The sequence below is a fragment of the Coturnix japonica genome, chromosome 11, assembly GCF_001577835.2.
Source record: "Coturnix japonica isolate 7356 chromosome 11, Coturnix japonica 2.1, whole genome shotgun sequence".
Taxonomy (NCBI): domain Eukaryota; kingdom Metazoa; phylum Chordata; class Aves; order Galliformes; family Phasianidae; genus Coturnix; species Coturnix japonica.
Genome location: NC_029526.1, coordinates 7,405,238 through 7,425,237, shown reverse-complemented (window position 1 = coordinate 7,425,237; position 20,000 = coordinate 7,405,238). Strand labels below are relative to the sequence as shown.

Genomic DNA, 20,000 nt, shown 5'->3' with positions numbered 1-20,000 from the left:
CACTTCCTACTGCTAAAGAAGCCTGAAATATGGGTCTTCATTTACTGAAAGGTGTAGTTTGTAGTTTAAAAAACAAACATTTGAAGTTGTAAATAAAGCTGCAGTATTAAACATGGGATCACTAAATTATTGAAAGTACACTAGAATAGGGTTAGGAAATGCAAATCTGTGTTGTAGAATTATTTGACTCCTCAGTAAACAGAAACCAAACTGTGTCAGTTTTCAAATAAGAGAAAAGACGTGCTAAAAGCTTCAAGATGTTGGGAAGAATGTGCCCTATGATGCCAACTTGCTGCAATAAACCTAGCTCAGTAACTAGACTGTGGGCTTCTTTGTGTCTCATATTCTGCGTATGGAAAAAAGAAACAAGTCCTCTGTGCCTCCTGCTATTGGGGAAAGAGCCTGAAGAGGACTGAAAACTGACAGCTCCTAAGAATAATAGAGCAAAGAAAGCAACAAGTGGAGGCTGAGACTGTGATTCTCAGGAAGGAATGAAATGAAAGAGCCAGAGCTGCTGAACTCACTGCCACAGCTTGTTCAGTTCAAAAGGAAACCTTCCACAGAAGGAAACCTTCATGTCCTCACAGAACATGATGTGGGTTGGCCTCAATCATAACACAGCCCTAACAACTCACCCCATGCTGCCTCTTGGACATCTTTTGCTTCACATGACCAGGACTGTCCCACTTCTGGCTCCCTGTCCAGGCAGTGGAGAGAAGTCGGCTCCAACTGTGAGAATTTTCAACACCTTATTTTAGACACGACACCCAAACCCTAACACATAAATTGTGGTCTCCCTGACACACCCACGCACCCCTCTCTGTCTGCATCCTTCCAGGAACACTGCAGTTTCTAGCTGAAAACCAGAAAGCTGTGTTAGTTAGGGATTGTTTGTTCGTTTGTTGTAAATACACAAATTAACTTGAAATACTTCTAGGATAACTCGGTGAGAAAAAGGTCATATTGAACAAAAGCACATCCAGTTTGCAATCATGACCAGCTTTCAAAAAACACTGTCTTACATTTATCCACTGGTACTTTCTTGTTTCAAAACATGAATATCAGATATATAACAAACAGACCTCACTGATGATTGTGAAGTTACGCAATGAGTTAAAAAATAAGTCCAAAAATACAGAGGCACTGTAAGCACATTTGTTTTTAAGGGGTTAGAAAACTGTAATTATTTAAACAAACGCCAAAACAGTTGTTTGCCCTTAAAATGAGAGAAACTTGTACCAATTTTTTGCTTTAAGGTCATATTTGATTACTCATATATAAGCCAGTGTAAGCCTAGAAACAGCAGAGCAGTTGGGGGAAGAGTGTATACTCTTACTATTATTATTATTATTTCAAAGCTACAGTACCATAGATTTCCTATTTCATTATTATTAGTATAAAATAAATTAGTACAAACAAACAAAAAAAGAAATTTCACTTCTACTTCCCTTTTTCTTTAGATCTTAACGTGACATTAATGAGCAAATACACACTAGGATGATGATCACACTGTAGGATAAAATGGCTCATATACTGTGTTGATAAGTTAAGATGAAAGAAATCCAGAACAAAGACACAACAGTATTGTGGAGATATGTTTAGATTCCAAAATATTTGTATCAGTCAAAGATAGAAACACCCAAGACAAAAAAGAACTGATAAATAGAAACATCCACTTCTTTTCCCACTTGACTGTATAATAAATATACTGTACATATTAAAGCATTACTCTGTTACTATGCCTAGCTGCCACATGCAATACATAGATACATTATATACATATTTTCCATCTGATCTCTGATGCATTTGTAGCTCCTTCTGAATATCAATGCCATTCCTAAGCAAGCGCTTGAGGACAGAATTGAACTTCTGGAAGACAAAGATGCTCAAATGGAAACCATACTGGAATCTAAACCCTGACCCCAGAGAGGCAAAACTGTAAGTGAGGCGCTTTTGAGTAACATCTGAGACAGTTCTCCCTGAATCTGTGAATAAAGTATTGCAATGTACACTGGGCAGCCTGCTCAAATATTTTAGAGGACTTCACAGGAAACATGGGTGCAAAATCCAGAAGGATTATTTGAGGGGCATAAGGAGCAGGTAATGTGATCACAAATCCCATAAAACTACTCTCGACCCAATTGAAAATGATGCAGAAGACATTTCTTCATGTATAGCCTATCAGGGGCTGCTTTCTCCAATAGCAGAGCTCTTGCTCTCCGTTTTCTTTTTCACCACGCAGTTTTTTGTTCTTCTCACGCTGACTGACTCACTTATCTAAGACACTGTGACGCTTTGTTCCACCACAACATGGCACCGTGCCCTCAGCATGAGCCCAGTCATTAGATGCATCATTCTGAAATGTGAATATTATTGACCCAGAGAGGAACTTGAGCATCACTGATGGATGAGAAGAGCTTCAAAACAGGTAACAGGATTGGAACAACTTACTCATAAGTACGTAAGACACAGTGAGCACATGGCTGTGATTGACAAGAACCACTGTTTGCAAACTGTACTTCCAGGAGCACCATCAGCACACTCACCAATCAAGATCTGAAAATGAGTGTTCTTAAGACTGGCATCTTCTTAATGGCATCAGCCTGATGCCAAGCACAAGTCCGTACAAAAGCCACTGTCATATATTGTAAAATGCTGAAGGAAATACAAAAGGTGCTTCAACAATCAACTACTCACAGTCCAAAAGAGAACTTTCCAGCAATGAAGTATATGATGCATTTTACTTTAGGAATAAAGACTGAACGTGACCAGACAAGTTCATAATAATTTCTACTTTTTTTTTTTTTTTTAGATTTCCTTAATACTTTTCACGTTTAAAGATTGCAATTTTGGTTTGAAACTGCAGCTATTCAGAAGCACTGCCTAGCAGCCCCATTATGAGTCAGGTACCGTATGTAAGGGCATGCTGCGGGAAAAGGAAAGAACACCCCACACTTGGGGTACTCTTTGTCTTAATGACTGGAAAAATGAATTTACCCCAGCGAGTAAATAACAGTGATCTATATCGACCCCACTGATTCTCCTTCTCTTACCCAGTTGATCCGAGTTTGCCAAAACCAATTGTTTAATGATACTATTTTGTGATTTTACAGCTACTTGCATTAATGCTGTGCAAAGGACACAAGCAGTTATTCTTGGTCATGTATTTAAAAAACCCTGAATTGAGAGTAATTTAAAGAGTTGCTTGTTTGAATTTCTTCTACTAGACACGTTCACATGGCTCTGGATGGGAGTAGTCAGGCTAAATCTAAATTAAGATAAATTAGCCCAAGCAGAACACCAGATTAACACAGCTGTATTCCTTTCAGATACAGCAGTTTACATCAGGTAAAACAGGTAGTTTTGCCTAATATACTGTGTCTGAAAAATCTTCTGCAACTCTAAGCTGCATATGTTGTTGCAGACCAGTTATTATTAAAAAAGTCTCCCTACTTCCTAAGTACTGCCACGTTAAGTTAGATTGCATTTCTACATGGGCTTTTGCAAGATGGCGTCTCACCCTGAACCCAGATGATGCACACAGAGCCCAAACACAACATTCTGAAACAGGTTTTGAGCATTCCAGATCATGCTTTTTAACTCGAATCTCAGAAGTAATTTTAGATGGGTGAATCATATCATGAAAACAGGAGTCCATTTATTTGTTGGTTTTTAAAAGCCTTATAATTCTTAGCCAGCCTCTAATTGCATTATATTAAATATTCACTAGAAATACACAGGAAATTTACACATTCTTCATGCTAACTATTCTTTTTGTCCTGGAAACAAAATTCATATTTACTCAGTTAACATTATTATTGATTTTTTTGTGTGCCAACTGAAAAACTGCCCCCTGACTTGGCAGCAATGGCTCCATCCTTCTCCTGCTGCACCCCACAACGCTTCTGACTGTGCCTCTCTCCCCTCCTGTCCTCCATCTGCCTGGATGGCCGGGCTCTCAGGGACAAGGAGTGTCTACGAACTGTTCACCACACATTTTAATAGGAGCTGCAAGGCTCTGCTCTCAAACATAACAGGGAAGTAGAAGAGTTATAAAATTCATATTGGAGGGATCTCATCCTATTCCTCTCCTTCACAGTTACTCAAAGAAGGGAAGAACATGAAAAGAAGCACTTCAGAATAATCCGGCCAGGACAGCCAACCAACCTGCAGGCTTCCCCTGAAGAAACAGGGTGCAAAGTTCAGTTCTATGTTTGCATTTCTAAAATATTTGTATTTCTAAAGAGCGTAAAATATCAAATATCCTTCTTGGAGAATAATTCCCCTCTAGTGTCTTACTGAGCTGCTATATAACCATATAATAAATATTATCCTGCTCACATGCTTCTGTTTACTTAGCATACAATATATTTGATGCTATCAAGCAGCATAAGTTTTAGTTCTGTCATCTTAAAATAGTAATAGTTGTCAATCAAACTAGAAAGTGCATAATAAAAACATTCTAGAAACTAATAACCCTATATTCCTACACTCAATTTGGAGCTAAGCATTTCTTAAAATGAGATTAATTATACGTTTGTACAGTGCCCGATACAATCAGACAGACCTCTAAACAACATCCTCCTAGCAATGAACACAGATTATAATCGTAGAGAGAGAGAGAGTTTGTGTATATTACACAATATGTGCAGCAGTAAATTCGTAGCATCACCTTCACTTGGCCCAGTATTTTGGTCTGTAAGACAGTTTCTGGGGGGAAAAAAGCAAGCGCAATCTGCCCAGTACTGGAGTCTTTGCTAGAGGATGAGAGAAAAGGGCACAGTCAATACCCCAGTAATTTATGTCAGTATTTTACAAATATTTGGAGGTATGAAAGCACCGAGGAGAGAGACACTGGAAAAGTCCTCAAAGTTATTACCAACGTAATGCAGAGAACCGATGACTTGAAAATAAAAGTGTCAGGAAAATATCCTTTGAGTTATACCTGTGAAACTTTAGTGGGAACTTCACTGCTTGGGACATTTAAGTCTACACTGGACATAGTATTAGCAAATACCCTTGTGGGAACAATCCTAAAACATCCAGAAGATGGACTCGATGTAGAACAGGTCTTTTGCTGTTCCACTTTTTATTATTCTAATCCATCACCCTTCCTCAGGTGGTGAAGTTTTATGTAGACTTTAAAAATTATGACCATTAGAAAATTATGTATGTGTCTGTGTAATATATACACACATGTGAATGTGTGGTCTGGTTTTAAACACTAAGGCACAGAAAAAAAAAAACTTTGCACCTCATTTGCCCGTGCTACAGCTGTAACTGTGCATTAATCTGGCAAGTGCAGATAGAAATTTCTAATTATGGTTATGTGAATGCACTATTTGCATAATCACAACCACTGAACTTGCAACTTAGGCATGCAGTAACTTCAGTATGTTTACTGTCGACAGTGTGGTAGCACAGGACTGTGACACGCTTATGCCATAAAAGCAAGATCAATCTGACAACTTTGTCCAAAAACAGACATTTAGAAGTCATGCAAGACAGACAACAAGTTGACACCAAAGGATGCAAAATAGGCTCGGGGGGAGGAGTCACATGAAGAACTCTAAATAAAACATTTCCCATTAGGGATTCTCAAGAAAAAGGTCTCTTTTGAGAGGTTTGAAAACCCTCTCACTGACCAAAACATAAGGCAGTCCCCTTTTATAAGAGACAAATAAAGATCACTGTCATTCTACAGTATTAAAAAAAAAAAAAAAAAAAAAAAAATACAGTACAGAGAAAGAAAAAAGTGTTTTGCTTTTAATCTTTTGGACAGTATTGGCCATGACTGGCTTTCCCATGCAGCCCAGCCTGAGTCTGCCATACTGTTATAGTGATAAACAGTGGCCTGCACTGATTTATATACATAAATCTTAATGACTCTGATTGCTACTAAGGATGCAGAATGGTAGCAGAATATGGCCATTCACCATTCAGGCCTTAAAGACTTCATAATTACTGAGTATACAGAATATTTATTATAAATACTATGCCAGGCCTCTTTTGTGAGCTGCCCTGGGTCTGTTCTCTGAGCCACATCAAGCAAGAAGTTTAAATGAAACTGCTCCCAAGTTTCTGAAATGGTTTAATAAAACATATACTGACTGTAATATTCAGTTTATAGTAGAAAACTATTGCCCCTTGGTTTGAAAAATGACCTCAAGTTGGCAATTCTACTCTCAGCTTCATAGATTATAGTCCGCTGTTGGTCATTTTCTCAATCCACAGGGCAATACTTTTCCATAACAAGCTCAAACTGCAATCAGTATTTGTAGGCTGTTACACAAGTTGAGGATAATATGTCTCAACACATCCTATTATATGACTAAACAAAAGAAATAATAACCTGGTGACACAGACATATGGAGAAAAACAGTGCAATTCTTCTAATTTTCTAATGCTGAGATAGCAGAAAAACATATTCTTTTGTTGTGCTAATTTATATTAAATTTAATGTCTTCAATATACAATTATCTCTAATTTGATTTTTCATTGTTTTATTTTATATTGTTTTATGCCTATACTTATTCCAGTGTAAAACAACAAATACTAAATTCTATTAGCATCAGATTTCAGAAATGACAGATTGTGACTGATAGCTTAACATTGTAAAATCATATTAAAATTTATTCACATAGATATCTTGAAGATCAGTTGCTCCTGGGCACACAAAGCATGCATTCATAGAAACTTCAGAGGTTTTATATAAGGAAATTCCAGTATAGTTTAGTAGGCAAGTTGCAAGTAATTGTTTCTGCACCCACTTGCACCACAGAAATACGAGATGAAACACATCGTTTCAGGCAAGTAATTCCCCTATTATGTAATCAAACAGATGCACCGTGTTGACGATAAGTCAAGGAAAGAGAAATAAGAGACCTGGTATCTCTTCCAAGATGTGCCATTGACAGGTCTGTCCATGGCAGGCCTTAAGAAATGCTCACTCCACCCTCCTACATCGCAGCTACTCTGATCTGTACGCAAATCCAACTTACCTAGCTAGCCGGAGTCCAGTGAGGTTTAATTCTTCTACCGATGGATGATGGAAGCTCTTGCAGATTCTTTACTGTAAATGCAAAATATTTATAATTACAAGAGTAATATTCATCCCCATCTGCAAATAAAACTCTGCAGTTGAATGTGACACCCACCCACGCTCAGAGCCAAAGAGAATAACTTCCCAAGCTGCAGCTACAGTGGGGTCAAGAGTGGACATTTTGCCAACATTAATCTAGAAATTAAAGAGTCTCCTATCCACTCAACAACAACACCTCATTTTGCTGAGAGTCTGGGAGTAGAAAGGAGAACCTTGGCTGTAAGATGACCCAGAAGAGAAAAGAAGTTCACAGAAGTTCCAAATGTGCTGCTTTGAAACTACAGACAACTACAGCCATCTATCTTTAGCGCTGCATTTGGTATATTAAAGGGACAGATTTGGTTGCTGTTGTTGTGTTTTGTTGTTTGGTTTTGTTTGTTTGTTTGTTTTATTTGCTTTGGGGGTTGTGCAGTATTTGTTTGGGTTTGTGTTTTATTTTTTTAGGATAATAAAAATGACATACACGTGCCATAGCATAACGGATTAATCAAGGCAGATGATGTTTATCCTAGGTCCTGAGTTGCACATCTTCATAACTCACTCATAAAAATTAATGTATTGTACATGCATCACAGTGCTGCATCTTCCATTTTTACCCGTTGAGAATAAATTGTTCTAAATTGGATTACCCTGATATCGAGTAAGAAATGTAAAAGTTACATTGTTATTTTAAGAATTTACATTGCTGTGAATAGAAAACAAATCTTCACACTGTGCTTTTGAACTGTCACGTTACTCCCACTGTTATGAAATCACAGTTGCTGCTGCCACACCTAAAATCAAATGCAATGTATGCTGTATCACTTTGCATACTGTTCACTTGGTCCCTTAATCACAAAACCATACATGGGATGCTTTAGAGCTGATCTTTCATAGCTCGCTGTTTTTTGTACATAGGAAATACACAACTATGTACACAAGGACTCATAAAATCCTCATTTCTAAAATCAACAGATGAAAAAATCCCTAACTAATAATGTACAGATGTTTCCTACTTAAATGAGCTGCCGGCATTTAGTGCTGCCAATCACACAAGCAATAAAATTGGTGAATTTCAAGGTACTCAGCATTTACAAAGGATATTTTTTTTTAAATCAAATGTTCCCTTTATGATGACTGAAAAAGTGATTAGTCAACAAATGTACAGTGCTACATTTTGATTACATCTCTAAATTCCTATGTGTGGTCAACTGCACTATATTCCTCCATACCAATTCCTTTTCCTTTTACCTCAAGGAAGTTGATTCTGCTGTCCTTAAGCTGCAGTGCTTCACTAAAAGTACATTATCTGCACATTATCTATAGAGTAATCCTCTTCTCAAATACAAGACAGAACATCAGAGTTTCTAATCCTACACAGATAGAGTAATTCACATCCACTGTACGTTTTACTGTAAAGACAGAGTAATACAATATGTTTGATAAATCATGTATGTGTCTGTGTACAAAGAAAAAGGTTTATCTTCTTTCCCACAAGATGCATCCGTATTAAGGCACACGCTCCCCATGCTGGCACTGTAACAATCTTTCCAAGCTCTGTAATAGAGACATCTGAGTTTAAAAAATGAAGCAGCCCACAGGTCAAACAAGTTCCTGATGAGAAGTACTTAACCAGAAATATTATTCCACTGATTCTAAGTTTTCATCCATACATCAAACCCTAAAGTCTATTGATTAAATACAACTGATCTTCCTTTATTTCAAAGCAAAAGAGAATTAAATCATCTCCACTCTTTTCCTTGGTTTGAAACTATCAGGTTGTACACAGTAGCCATGTGCCCTGCTTATAATTATAACATCCTTGAGGAGAGCTTATCCTACAGTGACTGAGCACAGTTTTCTTGTCTCTTCCTCTAAATCTTTTGCACCTGGTTATAATCAGTGGCACCTGACGGTCCAATATTTTGATCCAAAATGGCAAGTGATACGATCTGAGATCTGACAAAATCAATACATCCCTTTTCTTTGGGAAATTCTGCATTGGGACTATCTTAAGGATGTGCTTTAAAGCTCCCCTGGGCTACTGTGTCTCCTCACAGACTTCAGCTGTGTTCCAGTTTACCTGCACCACGCTGCTCCACACTGCGTAAACACCCTCTGACATCCAATGCAGTCAGAAAACCCTCTATCAAAGATGCAGTTTCCCTTCGGGAAGGTAATCCCTGCTAAAAGCCATAGTCGCAGATGAAAGGATACACACTAATTTCAATTGCGTTGCTGTATATACACATTTAGTAAAACAAATATTCTCTTTTTAAAAAAAAAAACAGAATTTTTAATGTTCTTCAAACCTTCTGTAAATTAGCATCACCGACTACAGTAAATGCATGATTAGCAATAAATTAATTAACAAAAAAGGAAGTTACTACTTCCTAGCTATTTCATTGCAACCAAGTTGCCAAAATGAAGAATGGTGAATAAATACAGACATCTGTATTAGTTAAGAAGGCAGCAGCTTGGGCATCTCCTTCAAATCCTTAGTGCCTTACGCTGGAAATCACTACTTCAGCTCCAGCAAAGCTAAGTGAAGGTAAGAGTTTTTCTTCTGCTAAGTAGCACTAATTTCTGTCTATAGTGCCATTCAGATGAGGACTGATCAAGTCACACAGGTAGAAAACAGTCAGCCCCCAGTGAAGAGTAGTTCATAACAGCCTCCAGGTATTAAGATACGCAAAAAAGAAACATTGAAAACAGAATAAATCAAAAGATATTTTGCAAAAATGCATCAATATTAAACTCTCAATTTTCTCCAAATCAAGAAACCAGAAGTCAGAAAATCAGGAGCTCACAGTCAGGATTTTCCTATTAAAGAACATATGGTTTCTCCTGAAGTCTTTGATTGATACATGATCTTTTCTTTCTTTTCAGGCAGAACAGCTGTCCAGTGAACTAGAAGAAATAGCCCTGAAGATAGCTTTGTGTCTGATATGACTTTGAGAGGAAAAATCATCCCAAAGATAAATGCTTCAAATGAAATTTCTAAGGAATAGAATAAATGTATACATATGAAAGATTATTTTTTTTTCCTCTTTGAGCAAGCAATCACAATAACCATAACTTGGGATTTCTTTTAGGGAGGTGGAATGGGGGAAGGAGGGCAGTTTATGATACAGAAGAGAAAAAGTACGTACTTCAAAGCTGCATTTGGAATAGCCCTCACCAAAAGAAGCAACAACGGCTTTTGAAAGGGTCATTGGGGAAGAAACAGTTCTATGAAGACAGTCTGGACTCCATTACCTGGAATATATTGAAACTTCCTTGATTCTCCTCTGTAAGAGAATGCTCCAAGAAAGCTAAAACACATGCTTTGCTGCTTGGTAAAGACTTGGAATCTTTGATTCAATAACTGAGGAGAAATGGCTTTGCTGAATTTGCCATATAGATGACTTTTATGAATTTGGACTCCTGTAAACCCAGTTCAGAATAGGACGGGTCTCAGCTGAGAAATGCCAAGCAGAAGAGTGCAATGGCCTTCTGCCTGCTCTACATCTATGCAGGCCTTGAATCCTTAAGAGCTCTTTGCTCACTCTGCCCCAAACTTCATCTTTCAGTACAATTAGCCTTCCTCCAAAACCATTCTTCTCACTTTCATTTGCCTCCCAACCAAATATCCACTCTCCTCCCTTCCTACACCAAAACCTTCCTAAACTTCCCTGCGAGCATGTTTATTTCTGAAGCTAATTAAAAATTAATTAGATCCTTAGCATTAAAATAAAAAAAAAGGAAAAAAAAAAAAAAAAAAAAAGCATATTCTCATATATCTTTGTGTAGCCATAAACAGTACCTCTCCTTTCACCTGAATAACTCACATGCTTTTCTTGCCCCTGTTCTCAACTTCACTCCCCCCCACCCCCCACCCCCAAATTGTCCCTGCTTCTGGAGTCTTTCTCCTTCTCCCACATGAGCTGCCAATAACCCCGTGCAGCACTGGCATCAGACTGCTCTCCTGCTGCCTCACCTGCCTCTCCTGGCATCTGGGGGTGCCGGTCCTTGCCCTCACACAGGTTTTATATGCACAGGCTGCCATTCTCAGAAACCCTTCTCCATGGGATCCCGACAACAGAAGAACAGGAGATAAGATCATAAAAGCAGCCCCAAAATGGTGCCCCATCAGGAAGCCAACTAAATCTGATAGACGTGGTCCTCTCAATCTACAAGTAGGAAAGGGCTGAGCATCTAGAAAGGGAAAAGAGCAGCTCAGAAAACACCCTGATATGGTCTGTAATTGGCCAGCAGCACCCAGCAGACAAAAAGCTTTTGCCTAGGTAATGAAATCGCTACTTTTTTCCACACATGCACATGTTATATATGTGCTTATATACCTAATTTTTCCCCTTCTTGCCCCCAATTTTAGTCTGCAGTGACTAAAAGTGCAATTATTTTACTGAGATACTCTGTAACAAGCTTATGGGATGCCTTTAGTAATAAGATAATTATTTGTAACTCTATAAAGAATTATAATTTTTAATTTAAAAAGAAATCAAATAAAAACAGCTTTCATCTTTCCTGCCATGTGAAGAAAACATTCTCTGCCTACAACTCGAATTATCATTCTCTCCTTTGTGCAAAATGAATTGACCCAGAAAACTAAAAGGGTAAGAACCCATATTTGCTGGGCTTATTCAGCAGCCAAAAGTTCATGAAAAACACTGTTGTGTATCACATAGCAACCACTTGATGCCTATTGTTAAAATACAGTAGTTATTCAAAAAGTAAAATCGTGCACTCTCAAATAAGAACCCAGGCTGCAATGTGTGTTTACTGTTTTTGGGAAATAGTCATCTTGCCATTTTCTCTTTTTCCACAGCCTTGGCATATTTGGTCAACTATGCAATGCGCAGTTACCCATAGGAAAAAAAGCAACACAGGAATTTTCCTCCAGCGCTTAGCACAGGACAATGTCCATTCAAAGCAACACTTGAGATCACTATTCAGAGATTTAAGATGGGCTCTATTTTTAATGCAGCCACATTTTCAGTACAAATGTAATATTCTGGAGGTAGCATGAGGGATAAAGGAAGACAGGCATATCACTTTTTAACTGAGCACTAGAAGGTGCACATTTTCACCTCTTCTCAAAGCAAACTATCCTGACATGGTTGTACTCTGCCTTTGTAGGTCTCTTCTGACAGAACTATTCTATTCTAAAGTCCTTCGTACAGGCACAAATGTCAATATAGCTGTTGCACATTTACACTTTTTCCTGGCATTGCTACCTGTTCTTGCAGCTGTGCAGAAGTATGAACTTCATATGAGCACTGCCTGTTTCATTTTCCCTGCAAATACTTTATGGTAGGATCTGGTATAAAATACAAGGTATTTTATAATACCTTATAAAGGAGAACAGAAAGTCAGGTGTGGAGTCAGGGAAAATAATAATAATAATAACAAATCCTATGAATTGAGTGTGTTTTCTCTAAAATACTTGAGAAGAAGTGACATATCTCTTGAGCCATACTGGCCTTCTTCTGTGTCCAAGAAAGCTGAAAGGCAGACAGCCCTCTGTTTCATTCACAGATGCAGCTGACTGTCTATTTAAATTATCAAAGCAAGGCTAAAGGGACTCTTGGAAACAACTGCTGGTGGAGATGAAGAAAAGAATAAGATACAAACTCCCTTGTAGGTGCTATTATGTGCTATTACACAAATAGCACAACTTAAAACTTCAAGATAATGGCATATTTAATACCAGAAGGGAATGGCAGACTTGCTTAGCATAACTTTGAGATGTTTCATCAAGGCTGTGTACAAACAGGTGTGCAACATTTTTGCTAGCTATAAGATGCTTGTTAAGATTATTTGCTTATCTGAAAGACTGTTTAAACTCCTTTTAGTGGCAGAAAGTAGATTAAGAAGGGAGAAAATGAGTGAACATGTATGTTTTTCTAGAGAAGCTTAAATCAAGCCTAGCTGTATGCAGGTAAATGTGCTATGTCTCCATAGTCTCGAGGAGAAAGTTGAGTGGTAGGCAGCTGACCCCAGATGAATGCCTAGATCTGCCAAGGAAAAATACAGGAATGAATTAGGTACCTGGGAGCAAAGAGGTGGGGTTTATGATTCTAGAGAGATGTCTGGCTGTTTGCAAAACAAGACTGAAATGAGGATGTATTGAAGTTGCAGCTTGCTTGCTGCAGGTGTTCCTGCTTCTCTTAATAAAGTCTTTCACCAGAGGTCAGAGGAGAATGCAAAAAAAAAATCAAGTCTCCCTCTGAACTACCCTCTTAACTACTGGCTTACAAATGCATGTATTCAAACAGAAGTGTATGCACAATGAAACATTAAAATCAGTCCAAAGGTAGATTGGTGCATACTTAGAGATTGTCTGTACAAAGGAAATACTTGGTTTGGTCAGTGGTCAGTCATCTGGCCACAACAGGATGTGGTAATTATCTGACTGTTGAATAGCTGTAGTTACAACAGTACAGTCATGTGTAATTTATCAGCAAGATACCAGCATACTTGACAACACTAAAAGGAAGCTATTTCGTACAGCACACAACTGGAAATTAGGAAATATTTCCTTTAAAACAATAAGAAATACCTGATAAAGAATAATGCAGGACTTCCCAAGCACAACTCAAGTTCTCCCCACAAGACTGGTAATTTATGAGCCATTGAACAAAACGTAATACCTGTACTGCACCTATGCAAATCACTAACAATAAGCGGCTCTAAGGACCAGTAAGAAGAAAGCCCCAAACCTCTATCAAACATTATTCTGAGGTATGAAAAATTCAAGGAAAAGTGTCATTCTTTTTTTTTTTTTTTTTTAATGGGGATAAATTGGGATTTCTGTAAGAACCGACTCATTTTTCCTGCTTTTAGCTAAGGATCTCAAAGAGCACTCCAAGTGTTAATTAAATTACAGAGCATTCTTGAGACAGGTAAATGGTATTATGCCCACTGGGGATCCAAAAGAACATTTATGTTTCATTACTAAAGTCACAAAGTAATTCAGTGGCTAGTGATACAACCCAAGAACTATCAGTCACCACTTCTACTCATTGATCTGATGGCCTCAAAGAGACATAGTTAGACATAAATAAATAAAATAAATGCTAGTAAGTTACTCTCCTCTAGTTCTTTTCTATCTTCCAAAATTAGGAATTTATGTTTCCACTTCCTTTCAGAGCCACACTCATCTACCCAAGTGTGTTAAAGTTCACAATACAGCAACGCAGACAGGAACCAAAGCAAGGGCAGGGAATTGCAGTCATCCTATTTTACAGCTCCTGCAGCCACACCAGGACCCTCTTATCCCACTTCCTAGCCAGTAATACTACCAGAGACATCACATTAGAGCCTCTATCCCAGCAGAATGAAGATGGAAAGATATGCAGAGGAAGTAATCCTTCGCTGGCCATTTCACTTACTTCTAATACTACTTTGATGAAGAAACAGGCACAAAACTCCCCATGGAAGCCAGTGCCTCATGCACTCTATACAATCTCACACTGAAAGTAACAACAGAGGAAGTAGCCCTGAAAATGCTTGAGATCATGGAAAAGTCTATTCTGTACTCAAACTAGATCTATTTGAGGATGCACGTAAAGAGATGGAGGAGACTGACCGTTCTATTCTTAGTTTAAAAAGGAAAAACACTTGTATGCCATCCAGCTTGGCTCTCTGGTTAGGACACCTGCAGGATCCAGGAGTAACAAATCAGTAGGATATGAGGCAGTCTGCACAACAGGCAGCCCAGTAACTTACATGACAAGCTAAGGCATCTCTAATTCAAGACTGTTACAACCCTTCTAGATCTTTAACGAATTATAGCTCCATTAGTAAAGTCGTTTTGGAGAGTACTTCATGAAAGGTTTTTCTGTTTAATAAATATTTACTACTAAAACCAGGGAAGTATCTTTTTGAACTTGCTTTATACATTTTGAATACAACGTTAAGCCAAGATTTCAGGCCTTATTACCCCTTATCCCCCTCATTTCTTGTTATGTCATGAAGAATCAGCTACACAGAAGAGATGAGAACATCTTTGATTTAAATGACCAAGGCTTAAGACTGTCTTCACTGTGACAGAAAATAAAGCTGCTGCATATATTTCCAGTAGCATCATTGTTATACAGCATGACAATCATCATCTTTTTTTCTCTTCCTAAAAATATGTCTAAGGAACCACATGGTTTATACACTGCATTCAAAATATTTTTCTTCGTTTACATTGATTGCATATTTCAAATCATGTTACAGCTGAATCGCTTAGCCTAAATCAAATAAGGAATCCACATAAATGCATACACACACTTTCCTTGTTTTTAGACATTGCTGATATTGACAAGATTAAAATATTTTTCTCATTCATTATTTATTGTGATAGGATGAAACTGTAAGAGTATGTATTTAACAGAACATCACAAGAAGAGTTAAGATGTGGACATGTCATTTCATTTTGATTTTACTGAGACAGTGCTAAGTATGTGACTCCCTGACTACAATAATGACATCGTTAGGTGATAAAGATTTAAGATGCTTTGCAAAGCTGCAGTGTTATCCAAACTCCTCAGCCACGTTGATTAGGCACAGTATCAAATAGACTCGCGTCCCCTGTCTTGCAGGGGACTGAGGAATCTGTGCATCAGCAGCAAACTCAAATTGCATCAGGTATGGAAGTGGAATGACCAAAAAGCCATCGTACATATGCAACCCCAACAACACACCATTTTACTGCGCAAAAAAAATGCACCCTCTGCCCGGTTGCACCTCTCATGGCAGTACTGGTACTACCTGACAACTGGAGTTCGGGTCAAGCAATGCTATGCCTGCTCAAACCTTAAGTACACGGTACATACATTTGAATTTGGTTTTTGAACACGTATATCTTGGATTGAAAACAACAGACATAGCACTGCACGATCCCAGTTTCCAACTCACAGTTGGGCACCATTCTGCATGCTTCTGCTGGCACTGAATTAAGGAAACGCTGAACAGAAAGCACCACAGCAAAGGCACTGTAACAGAAAGTGGTACTGCTGGGCAGAGCAGCATCAACCTTGCCTCCTGTAGGATGTGGCACTATCTGGGTTAGAATACAGAAAAACATATTTTAGCCCAAGTGCTTATTCTTGTGTACTGAAATCCAAATAAATCCCCTATGATAAGTATAAGAGAATAATCAGAAGGTACTGAATGCTTAAAATACACCCTTAACAAAACAATGTAATGCACATCTCTTTTTACGTGTCAAACAATTTGCCTAACAAATCATAATAAGGCAGAATGATATAAAATTCACCCATCAAGCCCAAATGCATGCACAAAGATTACCATGGCAAAGAATTGTGAATTTCATTAAATATGTTAAAGGCAAAAAAAAAAAAAGGAAAAAAAAAAAAAAGAAAAAAAAAAACAGCTTTGAAAAATAGTAATCCTGTCTTTCAACAAAAATATTATAGGAAGCTATGAATTTGGTAGATCTGAATAGGATGTTGGTACATGTTTTACTAAGGTAATATAATGGCACACTATTATTAGATCACATTAATCATTACTGTGCCAAAGGCACTGACAGCACCACTGAAAAGGATTGAAAGGGCTGGTAATGGATATAAATTACCCATTGTGTGATAAAAGGATTTTTACTAAGAAGGTAAGAATAAAACAGCAAATTTCTAATATAACTGTTGTGTAAAAACCAAAATAAAAGTAATCCAGTCAGTAATATCCACAAAATCAGAAAGTAAGCACTTTTGAAACAAGATAAAGTCACAATAAAAACTGTATACAATATAAAATTAATTTTGCGGTGCATAATATTACTATCAATTTAAATAGTTTACATGATGACCTCTATGGGGTATGGTCAAGAGAAAGGTAAGCTTTGTTAATCAGAATAGAGTACGAGCTTCCGCATAGGCGTTTTAGGCTCGTGGGTTTGGGATTCTGTCTTTGGGTTTTGTGGTGTTTATTTTGTTTTATTTCTTTAAAAACTATAATGGCTTTGTGACACCTCCCTGAAATTCGAGACACACTAAGAGTTTTGTTTTCTGCACTAACATCACAATAAACAGCACATCTCTCAGATGGTTTTATTTGGATTCCAAACACTGTTGCAAAACGAACCACATCTTTGCTGAGCTATTTAACTCCTTGATTGAAAACATTTGTATTACTAATTGTCCAGTTCTCTGCTTCTCCTTTACTCTTTCAAGTATTTCCTCATATTAATAGGGGTCAGTGAAGTGAATTGGTCAGACTGAATTCTTATTTACATATTTAAAAATCCACATATCTTCTATGAGTAAGATGGAATTGTTCTAGAATTGAATCACTAATTCTGGTTGAGACAGTTGTCTAGAATAAGATCCAGTAGCTCACCTTCAATTAGCAAGTGTTCAAAATCATGAGCTGTATTCTTAAATGATATAAATTCCTAAGTACAGACATCAATCCTGAAAACACTTACATCCACGCTCAACTTTACTCACGTGAGTAATTCCATTAGCATCAGTAATTCAATACCTGCTTATGCATTTGCAGTACTGAAGCTTCAGTATGCCAGAATATCCTCTCACTTACATAAGCTATAAATCAGCAACATTCCTGTGAATCAGTTTCCACTGATTCACATGATATAAAAATGAGTGGACAATCCAGTATAACAGTTGTAATAAAGAAATAACATAAGAATTTGATTTAGAAGCAGAAGCTATCAGAAATGTTGATTTAAGAATCAATTAAGGCGGGTGGAATGTAGAATTAATTATTGGTTATTTCCTAGGAAGGTAGGCTTCTCTTTCAAACTCGGGGCCAAATAACCCAGTTCTGATTTCACACTGATTTCCACACCAGTCTGGTTTCTCTGACTTTACAGGAGCTCCTCTTCTACTGCACAGGAATAGCTCAGAGGGAAATCACACATATAATGTAGTACACCCCTCCACCCACTCATTTTCATGGGTGTTCTTCTCATGCTAATATACAACAGAATATGGTTCTTAATAATATGCGTGAGATATTCTATTGAACTTGTGGAAAAAAAAAACATGAAAAAGGGATAAAATGAATTTAATCACGAGTGTCATGGATGTTTTTATTTAAATCATCAGTCTGATGATAAAGTAATAAATGATGATTCATCCCTAATACAATTATTAGATATCAACTGTATAAGATGAATGCTCATGATTTGACCAAGCAGATTTTTTCTTCAAAACTCTATTTGTAGCTAATGACACCCAAACGAACTACTAGAAAGAAAGAGTTGTCCTGGAGACAGAAACATTGTAGTTTTGAGGATGTAAAGTAAAAACAAAACCACGTGAGAACAGATTTTAAGAACTAGTTTAGGTACCTCAATTTTATGCACTTGTTAATATGGGGGGAGGGAGAGAAGAAAAACAATTTAAAAATTCAGATGCATAAAGCATAAGAGGACATAATAACAAAGGAGTTTTCTTACCGGTTACTCTTAAACCAAGGAACGTGTTCCCCAGCTGAGGAAATCCTTAAGAGACACAGGACACGTACTGAAGGTCGCAACTGTAAAAATAAAACCTGTTAGAAACCTACTATGTCAAAACTCTATGTTTGATTCAGACATTTATGCTAAAATATTACAATGCCACCTCAAGCAGACAATCTACGGAGCAGCAGAGAGTGTTGAGAATCAGAATATTAATGGGATTAACACCTTTTATTTTTTAAGCCTTCATAATGTACTTGTTTGGTGGCCATTTCATTTCGGAAACTGAAAAGTTCTTTCAGTTCTGGATTGTTTTGAGAGGGAAAACCTCTCCTCAAGATAATACCGAGGAACAGAAGGAAATTCTTCTGATCCTTTCCCCTAGACAGTGCAGCAAAAGAGGACAAAACAGGATAAAACAAAAGTTGCATAGCATACTCCAGAAACCCAGTTATTCTCTTTGACATTGATATTCTAATCTTTGGAAGGGAGTAAAAAGAGAACAGCTACTAACTGTATTTTTACTTTTTTTTTTTTTTTTTTTTTTTTTTAATTCCATTTTATAACAGAAATAAGTCCTTTGTAGATGATCTCATCTAATAAACCCCACTTAAAAGAGATAAGAGCCAGCAGTAAAAGCCAAGCCAGAATACTTCCAAGATATTTGTCAGTAGTGAATTTAGGGCCATTACATTAGTAAGCAAAATAGAAACAAAAACAAAGGGCGTTCTTAGAGCAAAATAAAGTTCACTGGACTGAAGCTATAATCTGAAGAATTTATGACTGAGAATTCTAACTATGTTTGTTCCTATGTGTGTCTAACAAATGAAATTAAAGGTCATTTCCAAAGAATACACTTTGTACATCTACATCAACCAAACTATTTCATACAGCTGGCTCTGGCTCTGAGGCCGCAGATCAAGCAGCACGGCCACTGGGCTTCACCTCCTGCATACAGCAACAGGGGAGGTGCCAGCCCCACAGCCGAGCCCCCCATCGCTGCCTGCAGTCCTCACCACACACATCTGCATCCTCACCAGCTGTGGGAAGCTATTAAGAGCTTGGCCATTTATTGTGTCTGGTTCGGCTGAGGCTGCACTGACAGCATCACACTGCTAAGCAATGCCATTTGTTGACTTGAAGGACAAACAACAGCTCTGAGGGCTCCTACTGATGACCAAAACAATATTAAATAGTTCTGCAAATTGAGAGTTCCCTGCTAAGCAACCGTGCACCAGTGCAACACTGAGAAAGCACTTCCATGCATCCTTGTCCTGACTACAACCAAAGCAAAACACTTATCCAAAATATCCTGCTTTGTCCACACCATCACCTCCTCTTGCTCCTTGGTTTTCCCACACACCAAACCCATGCCATCAATTTCCACCTCAATGGTCTGCCACGGTGTTTCCTGATCTCCACTCCTTTCCTCTCACTTGTAGCCTGAACCAGCCTTTATCACAGTCCTTGAAATGTTTTCCA

General features: G+C 37.8%; 1 protein-coding gene across 13 annotated transcripts in view; it reads right to left on the bottom strand.

Moving 5' to 3' along the window:
• The window catches only part of ZNF536 (zinc finger protein 536), a 315,331-nt gene that overhangs the window by 244,313 nt on the left and 51,018 nt on the right, over nt 1–20,000 (bottom strand). For all 13 annotated transcript variants that reach the window (XM_015874051.2, XM_015874058.2, XM_032447029.1 and 10 more), the window contains exons 2-3: nt 18,516–18,595; nt 7,002–7,072 (exon numbers count right to left, since the gene is read on the bottom strand). The gene's annotated coding sequence lies outside the window, so the exon portion shown is untranslated. The remainder of the gene's footprint in view (nt 1–7,001; nt 7,073–18,515; nt 18,596–20,000) is intronic.